Genomic DNA, 13,181 nt, shown 5'->3' on the forward strand with positions numbered 1-13,181 from the left:
AGAATGGTAAATGAGTCTATCCCTCATCTTTTTTGGAAATGTGTCCATGTAACTACTTCTAGGAAAAATCTGTTTATTTACGTGCTTCTCTCTTAGACAGGTTTTCTTTGTTGTATAAGGTTGTTTTGTTTTGTTGATAAGAATCTGAAGGACAAATATTTTCTAATAAATTATTTATAGGCTACTAACTAAATCTTTATACATAAGTGCAAATTTTTGTCTATAAAGCCCCTATTTATTAAATTTTGTTTTGTACAATATCTACCTCCAGCAATGTATAGCCTTAAAATCCATAAAGCTGACATCTTATAATATTCATTCTTTCCTATAATATACAGTTGACCGTATGCTGTGACCATTTGCCTGTTTGTTAAAAAGTGACTTTTGAGGCACCTTTAATTTATATAATGTTATTTATATAACCCTTGGCCCTATATGTGGTTTTTGTTTGTTTATTTTTGTTTGTTTGTTTGTCTGTTCTCTATTTTACTTTTGTTGTTGTTTTTCTGATGTTGTTGCTTTAAGTTATATCACAACACTCTCAAACAGAAGAATGCTACTTTTAATTCCTAGTCAAATTAGAATGATATCTTAGTTTTTAGCCTATATAATCAGTTGTGACTGCAAGATAGCCTATGGCCAGACGTGAAGTCTACCAATAACATTAGAGCGACAGCAGGACCACCCACAAGCGTCTTCAGTACTGAATGTGAATAGGGCTTAACATGTAATAAAAAGTGTTGCGTTCATATTCTGGGCTCATTTGCTTGACTGCAGATAGTACGGTTTACTAATAAGGTGCACTGAATTTGATCTTTTAATATCACTGTCTTAGTACATTAAGCAACGTCAAGCATTTTGCTACTGTGGTCATTAAACCCTGCTCACTTGGATCTGGTTTCGACCTCCGCTTAAACTTTTACACAATCCAGTGTCAGGACCTGGTCATGGACCTGTTGCACCTTTACGAGTGGATCGATGTCAAAAGTATTTTGATATTTTCGTGTGTGTTTTTATTGCTGAGTGATTATATCAGAAATAAAGCGCCGAAGAACTTTCCTCCTGGACCATGGTCTTTGCCGATTATAGGAGACATTCATCATATCGATAATAGTAAGATTCATCTTCAGTTTGCAGAGGTAAAATTCCAATTAAATCTAAATGTATTCTTGTGTGAAAATAAGTAGCCTAAAAAAAGAAAAAGAAAAGTTGACTGCTGATTTCGTCAAAACTTACTGGCGAAAATGACAGGTTTTAATTTGAAGACAAGACGCGCCCTGATAATAATTAAACTATTTTAATTAAACAATTTTATTCATAAATTAAAATATGACGAGAAAAAAATATCTCAGTTTTTTTTTTTTTTTTTTTTTACTTTTTTTCCCTCACAATTGTAAGATGGAGGGCTGACTTTTTCATTCTGACTAACGCTAAAGTTCATATCAGCTATTCCGCCACAGAATAAAAAAAATAAAAAATAAAAAAAAAGCAATTGCGCGTTTCTCACAATTCTGACTTTATAACTTTGCTGGTTATTTTTATTTTTATCTTTATAACAATTGCTGGTTTATATCACACAAAGTAGAATTGTGAGGGGGAAAAAGTTACAATTATCTTTATTTTTTTATTCGGTGGCGGAAACAAGCTTCCATTTGAACTTAGGCATTTGTCAGAATGAGTAACTAGGTTGTGAATACGAGTTGCCGTAACGGAATCTTTCCTATGTTCTGTGTTCACTGAATTTATATACCTACGGCAACTGGCAAATAATGAATACATAAAGGGTCCAATGTTCACAGGGTCGTAATGGAATATCCCAAACATGTAAAAGTTATAAAAGTGAATGTATGAATCATGAAAAATTAATAAAGTATTTCTAAATAGAAGATAATACTTAAGTATACTCATTTCAGGAACTCAAGTTCTGGCAGTGTTATATTTTCAGCTGGTCAGGCTGGGAATGTTAAAACAGTACAGCTAAAACCATTTAAACCAACTTGCCAGGATTTAAATGAATAACTCTTAAACTAATAAACATGTCTGAATTAATGAATGTTTAGATTTTCTTTTTTCCAGAATGTTGGATAGTGTAGTGTGGTCTATAATATTATATAGTAGTCAACATTTGAAGTGAATCAAAAAAAGTTCAAAGTTGTTCTAAGAATTAAGTTGTATGAAGAAGGTTTTAGGACAACTTTGGTGAAAGGTTTTGATCCACTTCAAATGTTGACTACTGTAGTTTGTCACATGTTTGTGTAATTTCGACAGTTATCTTCAATTGTTGTTTTCATGACAAAAAAAAAATATATATATATATATATATATATATATATATATATATATATATATATATATATATATATATATATATATATATATATGTCAGTTAGTGTAAATAGGCTCAAATTAATGAAGAATTGAAACCTATTATTTCTAAGATATGTTGATATGTTTCAGTTTGCAGAAAAATATGGCAAAATTTTCAGCCTAAGAATTTTTGGACCAAGAATTGTTGTATTGGATGGATATAAACTAGTGAAGGAGGTTTATACACAACAGGGTGAAAACCTCGCTGATCGTCCTACATTACCTTTATTTTATGACATCAGTGGAGACAGAGGTCAGTTTATTATCAGAATGAAAATTGGTGGTTTAAAGTTTCACCATAAATTGTCAGTAATCTATTAACCATAAAGTGCCTGTTTTGTGAACAGGTTTAATTATCAGCAATGGCTATAAATGGAAGCATCAGAGGAGATTTGCACTCTCAACTCTTCGAAACTTCGGATTGGGAAAGAAAAGTTTAGAGCCATCCATCAGTCTTGAGTGTTGCTTTCTGAATGAAGCCATTTCAAATGAACAAGGTATTTACTGAGGTTTGTTGACTGAAAATAATTGACTGTTATGGATTGCTCTGAGACTTGGGTAAGATCCAAGCGCAGCTTTATTGGAGAATCCAAAAATCATAGTTAAATAGCAGGCAAAGGGTCAAAACACACGCAACTCAATCCAAACTGGTAATTAGACAGGAAACTCGGGCAAAATCCACAAAACCAAGAGAGTGGAGGACCGGAGAGAGTGCTCAGATGTGTAACATATTTTGCAAAACATCAATGACAATGACAGAGAGAAACATGGAATGCCAGGTCCATGGAGGGCAAGGGGAACTGGAGATGAAGGCTGAGCAGGCGGCCAGGGCGGCACAGGCTGGGCAGGAAGGGATGAAGACCACCTCAGCGATGCTGGAGACCACCACAGCTGAGTAGACGGGCTTGAAGACCACCATGGTGGAACAGACGACCACCATAGCAGCATAAAAGTGCTTGAAGACCCCCACAGCGAAGAAGACCACCACAGCAGATCTGTTAAAACTGGAGACTACTCTGGCTCATCAGGTGAAATTGAAACAGAGAAGAGAGGTTAGTGTTGGCCACATGTTCTCCGAAGAACCCTCCATGGCCATGACTGGGACAACAGGGTTTCCCAGGTTGGTCTCTGTAGTCATCTCAGGGTTGACAGGAAAGTCATGTACAATCTCTCTGGTTGTGTTGAGGCAGACAGACAGTTCATGTATGACCTCTGTGGTCACGTCGAGGCAGAAATGTTCACAAGTCTTTTATCTGGAGTCCAAGTCAAGTCTTTTATCCTAGTTGTATTATAGACAAAATATGATCTTTCTAACATCTGTTTTGTTTGTAATAAAGGTCCTATGATGTAAGGCGTAATGTACATCCAGCTTGTACTTTATAATCCATTACAAATGTGCAAAACAATCGTCCTGGCAGTACGAGTAGTCATTTTTAATACAGTCGCAAAGTGGACGCGAGATAGCGCCAGTGAGTCATGGTTTGTTACAGCAGTTTATTTGTTTTACGGGGCATTGTTATTGACGACAGTCATTATCAGAAAATATCAAACCTCGGAATGTTTAAGTCAATAGAAAACTGTATGCATGCTGACTGTGATATGTTAAAATATTAGCTTTAAGTAATAAATGGATTAACATCTTTCTCTCTCTTATGGATGCAGTAAGAAAGAGAAAAGCTGCACTATGAAAAAAATTGATAAAATGAAGCACTAGGTTTAAAGGTTAGATTTTTTTTTGTTCATATTTGAAGAAGAAGAAATTTATATAGCGCCTTTCCATAGCTCAAGGTCGCTTCACATAGTGCTATACAATACATTTGAACATCCACATACACAATACAAACAAATTAGGCCACATATAGACATATCATCCAAAATACATATTGAAAAGATACGTTTTTAGCTGAGTTTTGAAGGTAGGAAAAGATGATATATTACAAAGTGTAACCGATTGGTGATCCAAGAGAGCCATGCAGCTACACCACAGTATAATAGCCGTGTGAGTTAATGTGATTAACCTTTGTGGATGCAACGTCTCATAAAATTTGATGTAGTTCCGGTGCCTTTAATTGTTTTCCCACATTTTGTGCATCTAGCTCAGTGGTTCTCAAACCTGTCCTGGGGACCCCCCACCACTGCACATTTTGCATGTCACCCTCATCTAACACACCTGATTCAAGTCATCAGCTAATTAGTAGAGACTGCAAGAGTTGAATTGGGTGTGTTAGATGAGGGAGACATGCAAAATGTGCAGTGGTGGGGGGTCCCCAGGACAGGTTTGAGAACCACTGATCTAGCTGATCATAAACCCAAATGAAAGAACATATGGCACGGTGGCTCCTGTCATGTTTCGTGGGACTCCTATGACATTTTGGAGTTTACACACAATACGTAATCAAATTCTATGACAAGAGTCCGATCTACCACGACACATTGGGAAATATGTGATGCAGATATTATAAAACCATTCAAACAAAATGCTAATTTCTCATTTATTATATCGGTAGATAAGGCCATCTTGCGTCCACATAGCGACTGTATTAAAAGTCTATTGTGCCGAGTCTGAAGTCATTTCAGGTTGAGTCCAAGTCAAGTCTAAAGTCTATTAAAATGCGACTCGAGTGCGACTCGTGGTCTGGAGTGGTCTCATGAGCTGAAGAACAGTGTGTGGCCCAAACATACAAATTGGCCATTGCCGTAACAGGGAGTACCAAGGACAAGGGAACAACCTCTGGGACGGACAGCACAGGCATCGGCAGGCTAGTGGGCAGGCCAGTGGGCTAGATTGTGCTGGTCTAGAGATGCCAGTTGCATGCACCAATGTCAGTGGTGTGTCCTCACATAGGGACCAACTTAATGGCTTCATGTGCAATGTTCATGACAACCGGGAACTCTGACATGGTGTCCATGACAGCTGAAGACTCTGGCTTAGTGTCCCTTGCAGCTGGAGACTCTGGCGTAACATCCATGACGGCCTTGACAGCTGGAGACTCTGGCATGGCCTCTATGACGACTGGAGACTCTGACGTGGCTACAGTCTTGGCTGATGACTCTGACTTGGTGGCCATCTTAGCTTAAGACTCAGATGCAGTGACCATGTTGTGAATAGGTTCCACCTGACCAGGAGTAACTATTTGACTTTGATATTGGAGATAGTCAATGAAGCCCCAAAAACCCAGAGTCTACAGATCCTCCATCTCCCACAGAGGCAAAGGGTAGTCCAGGCATTCATTAGAGAACTATTAGCTCAGTATCATTATATTCCAGCCCCACAGCCATAGTACAAAATAACTGAGCTAATCCACCTACCGCCACTCCCTGCTGATGCAAGGCAGTCAATGCCTGAGGTCATGCCCTCCGCTCCTTCTTAGTGGCTGGAATAAGAATCCGAATTCTCATGCTGCTGGATTTGAAGTGATCAAGGTTTTCAGACTTGGACTTCAGACCAAGCACAGTTTTATTGGAGAATCCAAAAATCATATTAAAATGGCAGGCAAAGGGTCAAAACACATGCAAAACAATCCAAACCAGTAATCAGACAGGAAACTCAGGCAAAATCCACAAAACCAAGAAACTAGTGATGGCCGATTTCGAAACACTGCTTCATGAATCTTTTGTTTCGAATAAGTGATTCGGAGCGTGTATCAAACTGCCAAAGTCACGTGATTTTAGTAAACAAGGCTTCATTACGTCATCACTGTTTCGAAACGTTTCAAAACATTTCGAAATTTCAATGTTTCACCAGTAGAGGGCGATGATAAAGTGAACCCATGAATCATGTAGATTCACTGAAAACTATTGAACAAGTGTCTATTGGCTTTAACCTATGGTTTTAACTGATCTCTGATCAGTTTTATACACTTGTAGATGTTTTAATTAGACATTAGAATAATTTAAATGAATAATGGTAGTTAATAATCTCTTATTGATCTGTTTAGCTTGAGCCATGGAACAGAGAAACAAGCCTTGAAAATTGGTATAAGAACACATATTATACAGACACTCTATATTTAATCTTATTAGATGATTAGTTAATTGCATTTGATAGATTTTACTTTCAATAAAACTTTTGCAATACATTTGTAAAAGGGTATTTTTAATGCATTTTTGGCCTGAGTTTTGTTGCATTTACACTGTTCTGACCACTTGGGGTAACCGTGGAGACGGGTGACAGATTGTTTCGAAGCCTCAACACATTACGGCACATTTGCTTTTCACAAAGCAAATATACAATTTGGTGCAATAAACCAAAAATAAATAAATATATAAACTAACGTTAAACAAAAGGTGCAGCTTGCACAATCTACTCCTCCTTGATTGTCATGTTTAGATGATGCTGAAGTGCATTCCAAAAAAATAGTTTTTTTGGCCCCTACACCCTTCATCCCTTCGAAGCTCTCATTCTAGAGGGTAAACCCTTTGAAAGGTTTAGGGCATAGGGATGAGCCCTTCCGAATGGAAGGCAGGGTGAGACAATTTAATGAACAACAGCTGAATTAAATCATTCATGACGAGTCCGGGCAAAGGATTATGGGGACTGAAGTTCATGGCTTAGTGGCAAAGGTCAGGGAAGGAGTGCCCTCTAGTGGTCAACCTGGGCACACCAGCTGGTGACTGTGACATTGACAGTTGCATTTGAAATTGTAAGCACAGTGTGATTTACAACTTTTACTGTTTCAGGTCGACCATTTGACCCTCGCTTTCTGCTGAATAATGCTGTCTCAAATGTGATCTGTGTGCTTGTGTTTGGTAATCGATTTGAGTACAGTGACCATGACTTCCAGTCTATGTTGAAGAACATCAATGAAGCTTTTTATCTGGAAGGAAGCATCTGTGCTCAAGTAAGCATTTTCTAATTTTAACAAGTTAACTTTGCTTTCTTTCATTGCTCATCTACTTTTTGTTTTGATTTCTTTAGCTTTATAACATGCTCCCATGGCTCATGCGGCGACTGCCTGGACCACACAAGAAAATTATTACTCTGTGGAAAGAAGTGATTAGCTTTGTTCAAGAGAAGGTGAATGCACACAGAGCAGATTATGATCCATCAAATCCTCGAGACTACATTGACTGCTTCCTTGCTGAGATGGAAAAAGTAAGACCTTTTCTGAGGGGGAGTCAGTAAGTGTGCTGGTACAGGAATGCTCTGATAATAATAATGTATGGCTATTGAATTGAAATGCCTCTCATTCATGTTGTTTAGCTTAAGGACGACACAGCCGCTGGGTTTGATGTGGAGAACTTGTGCATGTGTGCTGTGGATCTGTTTGTAGCGGGAACTGAGACCACCTCCACCACTCTGTACTGGGGTCTTCTCTACATGATCAAATATCCTGAGATACAGGGTGAGAGATTATGTGAGGAATGACATTCATATGCACATTAAAAGTAGTACGTATACTTACATTCTCTCAAAATGTTGTATCTTCAGTCAAAGTTCAGGAGGAGATTGATTGTGTTGTGGGAGGGTCACGGCAGCCATCTTTGTCAGACAAGGACAACATGCCCTTCACCAATGCTGTCATTCATGAGATACAGAGGATTGGAAATATTGTCCCAATAAATTTGGCCCGGGCTACTGCGGAAGATACTCAGATAGGACAATACTCTATCCCAAAGGTGGAACAAGTGATGTATAAAGCACTATAAGAATGTGAACTTTTGGGTTAATTCACCCAAAAATGAAAATAATGTCATTTATTACTCACCCTCATGTCGTTCTACACCCATAAGACCTTTGTTCATCTTCCGAACACAAATGAAGATATTTTTGATTTAATCCGATGGCTCAGTGAGGTCTGCATAGACAGCAATGGTACCTCCTCTCTCAAGATCCATAAAGGTACTAAAAACATATTTAAAACAGTTCATGTGAGTTCTACCTTAATATTATAAAGCAACAAGATATTTTTTGTGTGCCAAAAAAGCAAAATAATGACTTTTTAACAATATCTAGTGATGGCCGATTTCAAAACACTACTTTGGAGCGTTATGAATCTTTTGAGTCGAATCAGTGATTTGGATCACGTATCAAACCGCCAAACTGCTGAAATCCCGTGACTTTGGCGTAAAGCTCCGAAGCTTCATGAAGCAGTGTTTTGAAATCGCCCATCACTAGATATTGTTAAAAATTTGTTTGTTTTTTGCTGTACAAAAAAAATATTCTTGTCGCTTTATAATATTAAGGTAGAACCAATGTACTCACATGAACTGATTTAAATATGTTTTTAGTAACTTTATTAATCTTGAGAGAGGAGGTACCATTGCTGTCTATGGAGGCCTCACTGAGCCATCAGATTTAATCAAAAATATCTTAATTTGTGTTCTGAAGATGAACGAAGGTCTTACGGGTGGAGAACGACATGAGGGTGAGTAATAAATTACATTATTTTAATTTTTGGGTGAACTAACCCTTTAAACAGAACCTATTAGTTTAAGCACAGTAAGAGTTGTGTGTATAATTTTACTCTTGTTAAGCCTCTTGTGGTTCTGCAGGGCACAATAGTAACCAGCAGTTTGACATCAGTGCTGTTTGATGAGTCGGAGTGGGAGACGGGTCACTCCGGGTCACTTCTTGGATGCTGAGGGCAATTTCAGGAGGAGAGATGCCTTTTTACCTTTTTCTCTAGGTATAGGCAAACTCTGTTTCCACGAAAGTAATCCAAATATATACATTGACAATGCTGTACAAGCCCCCCATAAAAAGACACTTATTATGATTACACGTCATTTTCTCTGATTTTCAGGAAAGAGAGTGTGTCTTGGGGAGCAGCTGGCACGAATGGAGCTATTCCTGTTTTTCTCCTCTCTGCTGCAGCGCTTCACTTTCTCTTCACCGGCGGGTGTGGAGCCCAACTTGGATTTTAAACTGGGGGCCACTCACTGTCCCCAGCCATATGAATTGTGTGCAGTGACACGCTAAAACAAGCAACACACATGTAATTTTAGACATTTCAGTAATTTTTTTATTTAAATCTGAAAAAAAAGAACCCAAAATGTGTATCTCTAAAAGTTGCTGAGTGCTACATGATGCTCTGTTTTAGCTATTTCTTGGTTGGTTGGATGTAGACTGGCTAGTTGGTTAGATGGTTTATATAATAAATGTTTTTGTTTACAAATAAATCACCATTGGAAACAAAAAGGATCATTACCATAGCCATAAAGAGAAACAAAATACATCTAGGTTCTGCACATGCACATCAAATGCCAAGTTTTCTCAGGGCCCCTGCGGGTCCTTAAAAAGTGTTAAATTCACTTGTATCAAATTTAATTTAAGGTCATAAAAAGCCTTAAATACCTTAAATGGTATAACAAAGATCTTGATTATTCTTTTTAAGTGGTCTTAAATTTGGGGACGGAAAAATCAGCAATCACGATGTGTCCTACTGTGATAAACTTCTAAAGACTAAAGACTGATTTAATTAAATGTGATTGTGAGTAATAAATAAATAATGAATAATACATAAGGTAGTGTTTTATATTACTCTAATGAGCAGGAATAACAAATATTAGTAACTGAGACATACATACAAACACACACTATATTGCCAAAAATTTTGGGACGCCTGCCTTTATGTGCACATGAACTTGACTAATGACATCCCATCCAATTCATCCCAAAGGTGTTCTATTGGGTTGAGGTCAGGACTCTGTGCAGGCCAGTCAAGTTCCTCCACACCAAACTAACTCATCCATGTCTTTATGGACCTTGCTTTGTACACTGGTGCGCAGTCATGTTGGAACAGGAAGGGGCCATCCCCAAACTGTTCCCACAAAGTTGGGAGTATGAACTATATTGTTTCTTTTAGATAGACAGGAACGTTTTTTGTTTACCTGCTTGACTAGTTTCGGCTACTTCCTGTAGCCTTAGTCAGAAGCGTCTGACGAAGGCTACAGGAAGTAGCCGAAACTAGTCAAGCAGGTAAACAAAAAACGTTCCTGTCTATCTAAAAGAAACAATATAGTACTTAACGTAAAGAAGACAGTATGAATCTACTTGAAAGAATTGGGAGTATGAAATTGTTCAAAATGTCTTGGTATGCTACAGCATTAAGAGTTCCTTTCACTGGAACTAAGGGGCCAAACCCAAACCCTGAAAAACAACCCCACACCATAATCGCCCTCCACCAAACCTTACACTTCGTACAATGCAGTCAGGCAAGTATCGTTCTCCTGGCAACCGCCAAACCCAGACTCATCCATCGGATTGCCAGACAGAGAAGCGTGATTCGTCACTCCAGAGAACACGTCTCCACTGCTCTAGAGTCCAGTGGCGGCGTGCTTTACACCACTGCATCCAACGCTTTGCATTGCACTTGGTGATGTAAGGCTTGGATGCAGCTGCTCGGACATGGAAACCCATTCCATGAAGTTCTCTATGCACTGTTCCTGAGCTAATCTGAAGGCCACACGAAGTTTGGAGATATGTAGCTATTGACTCTGCAGAAAGTTGGAGACGCCTCAGCATGCACTGACCCCGCTCTGTGATTTTACATGGCCTACCACTTCATGTCTGAGTTGCTGTTGTTCCCAATTGCTTCCACTTTATGATACCACTAACAGTTGACCGTAGAATATTTAGTATTGAGGAAATTTCACAAATGGACTTATTGCACAGGTGGTAACCTATCATGGTACCACGCTTGAATTCACTGAGCTCCTGAGAGCGACCCATTCTTTCACAAATGTTTGTAGAAGCAGTCTGCATGCCTAGGCGCTTGATTTTATACACCTGTGGCCATGGAAGTGATTGGAACACCTATATATATATATATATATATATATATATATATATATACATATATATATATATATATATATACATATATATATATATATATATATATATATATATATATATATATGCATTTATGGGGTTTTTGACCAGGGAATGTGTGCAAATGTGCATTTTGTCCCAGTCCTGCAAGCTCTCAAAAAAAGGTGACATGTTTACAAACAAATTGTTGAGGGGGGTCTGGAGGCATCCTCCCCAAGGAGAAAAATTTTATGATTTTAAACAAAGCATTTTGGTGCACTCTGACAACCAAGGGTTGAGCCCTACCTGTGCACGTGCCTGATAGTAATTCATTTTTACGGTTAAACTCACAAAACCCAATATGGATGTATTATTAATTAGGAGGTGTTATGCCGAAAGCTAGAACTAGGTGGCACAGTTTACTAAGTATTTGGGGGTTGGTTCCAATGGGTGCACTATGAATATGTTTTTGGCCCCACGTAGATTTCATGGCGCTGAGTCCAGTTCTGATATATGACTAGGCTCATATACTGATATACAGCCTCCCCCTACTGGACGCATGAGGAACAACAGGGGCGTAAAACTGCTTGGGTCGTATATCTACCGGCTCCAGGTCTGCAGCCTCCCCCTACTCATTAACTTGTGCAGCCTTCACGTGTTCTCGGAATTATTACATTTCCGATAGTAGGTGAAGGCAGCATTAGGTTATACTTGTCTGCCACCTTCAGGTTTTTTGAGCTGTCTCATCCGGTCTGAGACTGAATATAGTAAAATGTTAGGCAGGCACTCGGGAAAAACGCATGTTTCCCTGACGGAAGTCAAGCATGCAGCAATATTTTATTTATTTATTTCTCACTATCTCGACATAATTGTTTCTCGTGATCTAAACATTAAAAAAGTAGTTGTGATCATGATCAAACAAGAAAAAAATAAAATAATAATGAATGGCCTTTCAGGTTCCGTACTTAAAAAAAAAACGCCTATCCCGGCTTCCGTATTTTTTTGTTTGGATCGTTAAGAACACCTCTCCCAGTTAGAAAACACCCCAAAATTGGGAGACGCCCCTCTTTTGTTCCGCAGAGACCTATACTTGCCCTGATTACACATATATGTAAATGTTCATGTGCAATTTTTTACCTAGGAAGCTCGTATTTAGGATAATTCCTATTGCACGTGAAGGCAGAATTAATCGACGATTTTACATGCACAAATTTTTGGTTGGGTGAGTGGGGGGGGGGGGGGCACTTCAAATGTGGTCACCCAAGGGCACCACACTGCGTTAATCCGGGCCTGAAACATTCCAGGATTTTTCTCCATATAGTGGACTTCAATGGAGTCCAAACGATTGAAGGTCAAAATTACAGTTTCAGTGCAGCTTCAAAACGTTCTACACGATCCCAGATGAGGAATAAGGGTCTTATCTAGAGAAACCATCTCTCATTTTCTTAAAAAAAAAAAAAATAATTATATAAATTTTAACAATAAATGCTCATCTTGAAATAGCTCTCTTCTTCTATATTAGAATTCTGGAAGTGTAGACACTAAGTGCATTACTGCCCTCCACAGGTTAAAGTTTGAACTAATTGTTATATTACACAAGCATATTGTGTATGGCAATTTAGTTCAAACTTTGACCTGTGGAGGGCAGTAATACACTTAGCAGCATCTACACTGCTGTAATTCAAATAGAGAAGAAGAAAAGTAGTTCAAGATGAGCATTTATGGTTAAAACGTATAACATTTTTATTTATTTATTTTTAGAAAATGAGCAATGGTTTCTCTAGATAAGACCCTTACTTCTCACCTGGGATTGCTGTAAACTGTAATTTTGACCTTCAACCGTTTGGAGTCCATTGAAGTCCACTATATGGAGAAAAGTCCTGGAATGTTTTCATCAAAAACCTTAATTTCTTTTTAACTGAAGAGAGAAACACATGAACATCTTGGATGACATGGGGGGGAGTAAATTATCAGGAAATTTTAATTTGAAAGTGAACTAATCCTTTAAGTTGATGTCCTTGGACTGCCTTTCTTGGCACAAATTCACCTGCTGCTTTAA

The 13,181-nt window shown here is 38.3% G+C and overlaps 1 protein-coding gene and 1 pseudogene across 1 annotated transcript in view; both read left to right on the forward strand.

Moving 5' to 3' along the window:
- LOC125277856 (cytochrome P450 2J3-like) overlaps positions 1 to 9,828 on the forward strand; it is a 31,203-nt gene extending 21,375 nt beyond the window's left edge. Inside the window, exon 10 of the mRNA XM_048206393.1 lies at positions 9,318 to 9,828. The gene's annotated coding sequence lies outside the window, so the exon portion shown is untranslated. The remainder of the gene's footprint in view (positions 1 to 9,317) is intronic.
- On the forward strand, positions 726 to 9,330 carry LOC125277855 (annotated as a pseudogene).
- Positions 9,829 to 13,181: the final 3,353 nt, after the last annotated feature.

Source organism: Megalobrama amblycephala, linkage group LG11 (assembly GCF_018812025.1).
Source record: "Megalobrama amblycephala isolate DHTTF-2021 linkage group LG11, ASM1881202v1, whole genome shotgun sequence".
Lineage (NCBI taxonomy): Eukaryota > Metazoa > Chordata > Actinopteri > Cypriniformes > Xenocyprididae > Megalobrama > Megalobrama amblycephala.